This window comes from Piliocolobus tephrosceles, chromosome 8, assembly GCF_002776525.5.
Source record: "Piliocolobus tephrosceles isolate RC106 chromosome 8, ASM277652v3, whole genome shotgun sequence".
Classification (NCBI taxonomy): Eukaryota; Metazoa; Chordata; class Mammalia; order Primates; family Cercopithecidae; genus Piliocolobus; species Piliocolobus tephrosceles.
In genome coordinates, this window is record NC_045441.1 from 77,936,074 (window position 1) to 77,939,461 (window position 3,388).

At 43.1% G+C, this 3,388-nt stretch overlaps 1 pseudogene; it reads right to left on the reverse strand.

The window, feature by feature from the left end:
• Positions 1-929: 929 nt before the first annotated feature.
• Positions 930-1,707, reverse strand: LOC111552440 (annotated as a pseudogene).
• Positions 1,708-3,388: the final 1,681 nt, after the last annotated feature.

Sequence of the window (3,388 nt, forward strand, 5' to 3'; positions counted from 1 at the left end):
AGAAGAAATATATAGAAAAAATAATCTAAAATTAGTTTCTTCTGAAGGAATGAGGTAATGAGGTTAATAATCACCAAGGCGCAAATACACATATATGGCTAGTTATAAAAGGGAAGGTTTGGGAGGCACAGAAGAGTAAGGAATCTGGGATCCAGTTCCTTCTTTTTTGCTATCTAGTTGTATGACCTTGGGCAAGTCATGTTACTTTTTTAGGGCTCAATTGCCTTATCTGTAAAATGAAGTTTTTAGCTCAATAATTATGCTTCTATTGGGCATACCACTTTTTATAACATCTTCCAAAAGATTATTTTATTTTATTTGGTAATTCTTTTATTTTAGATTCTGGGGGTCTATGTGCAGGTTAGTTGCATGGGTTTATTGTGTGATGCTGAGATTTGGGATACAAATGATCCTGCCATCCAAGTAGTGAGCATAGTATCCAACAGTAAAATTTTCAGCCCTCACCCCCACTTCCCCTTCTAGTGGTCCTCAGTGTCTATTGTTTTCATCTTTATGTCCATGTGTTTTTGATGTTTAGCTCCTGTGTATAAGTGAGAACATGAGGTATTTGGTTATCCGTTTCTTTCTTTTCAATGGAATACTCAATTTAAACAATTAAATACATTTTAATAATGTTTGCTTGCCACTGTGGAGGGAAGGGAGCACTAGAATTACATGAAATTGAAACGCAATTTGAATTTGAGTTTCAAGTAAGATTGGTTTACACTTAGCTGTAATAGAAGTTTATTATGCTGCCTCCCTGGTGGGACAAGGCAAGGGGAGCAAGCACTACTCTGGGCTAGGCCCAGCGCCCCCCAAGCAAGAACACATAAAAGCCCCTGCCCCTGCCCCCACCCCCACCCCCACCCCCACTGCTAAGGCAGTCAGCCAGGACTTCCCCAGAAGACCTGGCTCTGAAGCCCAGATCCTCACGGCTCCCTCTGGAAAGGGTTGCCTTCCTCAGCCGGCACGAAGTAATAAATGAAGAAGAGGACGATCACAAAGACCAGGAAAAGCAGCAGCTGGCCCCAGAGCGGGACCTGGTGATCCTGGCCCAGCCCAGCCCCAGGAGCATGGTTTTCAGGCCGGATGGCACGGCGGGTGAGCCATGAAGCGGAATATGATGCGGTGGACATAGAAGAGGTGGAGGAGGATGTAGGATAATAGGACAGGTCCAGGGAGCTCCCGGAGGCTGAAACAGGGCTGTAGTGCGCGATGCTCTGGTAGGCACTGTCCCGGCCATACATGGGGCGTTCCCTATCCTTGCACTCCTCTTCAGAAGACGACAAAAGATCGTCATCACGCACCTGGTGGTGGGAAGTGTCAGCATCTGGGAGTGAAGTTACAGACTGGCAGAAGCCCCTGGACGGGCCCGGAGCCTCGGGCTCCCCATAAGTCCTAGTAGTGAAGTAGCTCTCTTCATAGTAGTCGTCATTGTAGCCCTTACTCTGGTAGAGTAAGGCGTCCTCTTTCTTGGGAAGATCACACATATCTGAATTCCCTGACGTCGAATTCAAGTCAGAGAAGCGATAAGAGGAGGCAGCGGACGAGCTGGGGGGGCGAGAGCCGCCGCCTCTGGGTCTCGTACTCGAAGATCTTCCGCTCGTAAAGCCTACGAGTTGATGCTACTACAGGCCCGTGCGGGATGTTGTACCGGCGCAGCAGGGCGGTCAGCTCGGTATCTGAAAGATCTGCGTAGTCGTCCATGGCGGGTGCGGGGTCGGGCGGAGGCCTGGCGGCGGCCCGGGCCTACCAAAACCGGCCGAGCAACGGCTGCCAACGGCTGCCTAGGAGCACGGCGGGGGCGGCACGAGCGCATCGGGAGCGGCCGCGCTCGCGTCACACCCGAATCGCTGTCGCCAGAAACATTCTATTACGTAACACTTAAGAGTGGTTGTGTATTTCTGATGTTTTATATACTAAAATGGCACTCTCTGCAAAAATAAAACCCCAAACATTTTAATTGGAGATTTAAGTAATAGAGTCTTTATTAAATCTATATTTTAAGTTTATGTTTATATATGAATTTAAAACAGTAAATCTCTTATTTCAATTCTTGAAATTCTTGTGCATTTTCCAGGAGATGTCCCCTAGACATGGAGAGGAAATGAAATTGCATCACCTCTTAACTATTCCTTTATACTCTCTGCACTTTCTTTTTATCCTTCTTAATTTTAAGAATTTGTAGTGCTAGCCTGAACTTTCATAAACTGTAATATTCCTGTAGAAAGCAATAACAGCTATGTTAGATGCTGTGATTTTTTTTAATAAAAGTGATACAGCATCTTTCCTTAACAGAAATCTCAAGCCAAAAATTAAAATATGGTTAAGCATTATAGATGATGTTGATATCTGTGTCATTCTTTTGTGAAGACTAAATCTGTTTAGAAGAATAATGGTGGGTTCTATTTTGCTGTGACAGAGTGATCTCTGATGACACTGTCAAGTGAAACTGGTAACTTGAAATTAAATAAAGATTTGTGGCTATAGTCGTACTGACTTAGGAAACAACAAAACCTTTCGTGAGCACCTATTAAGTCCCAGGAAAGATTGTAAGCATTTCCACAGCCTTTACTGTGTGGTATATTTCCAAAGGCATTATCTTATTGCACACTCGGACTCTTCTGTAAGATATGATTGTCTTCTTTACAGAAAGAAGAGGAAATCAGAAAGATAACATGACTTACTGATGATCACACAGTCACTGGGATTGGATCTTAGGTTTTCTAAGTCCAAGACTGGCACTTTGCAACTGAAATACTTTTGGGTAAGGAATGGGGTGTCCATATGCAAGAAATGCACAAAAAGCACTCGCTGACACACAAGTGAACACAAACACAACACGGACAAAGTAAAGTGTTCCTTCCATGCTCCAGTTATTCTCGACCATTTGTTGTCTCTTCATCTCACCCTACTTTTCCATATTTGTGAGTTTGGCTATCTTTTTCTCTATAGATTGGATTGTCCTTTGTTTTATTTTTTCTGCCTGCTGAAATTCTAAGCATTGTTTATGTTCCATCTCAGATATAATTAATTCATTTGGTAGTCTTTTGATTTGTGTTGACTGTTTCCCTCCTTAGCCTTGGCCTCTCAAAACAATGCTCTTTATACACGACTGTGGATGTTTTATCATATGGATATGTGTGAGAATGATTCATGCTCATATCTGTCTTTTCTTAGGAGGGTCAGCTTCGTAAGAGCAAAGAACATGGCTTGTTATTTCTGGGCTTTCTTTGGCTTGTAACTAGGAAGAGGTAGGTACACATGGAATGAATTTAATGAATTTAAGGATTTGTATGAGAATTCATGGCAATGATAAACCACTAAATGAAAAATTTACCTTTTCCTTCCTGCACAGTAGAATTCTGAACTCACTTAGATGATCAAG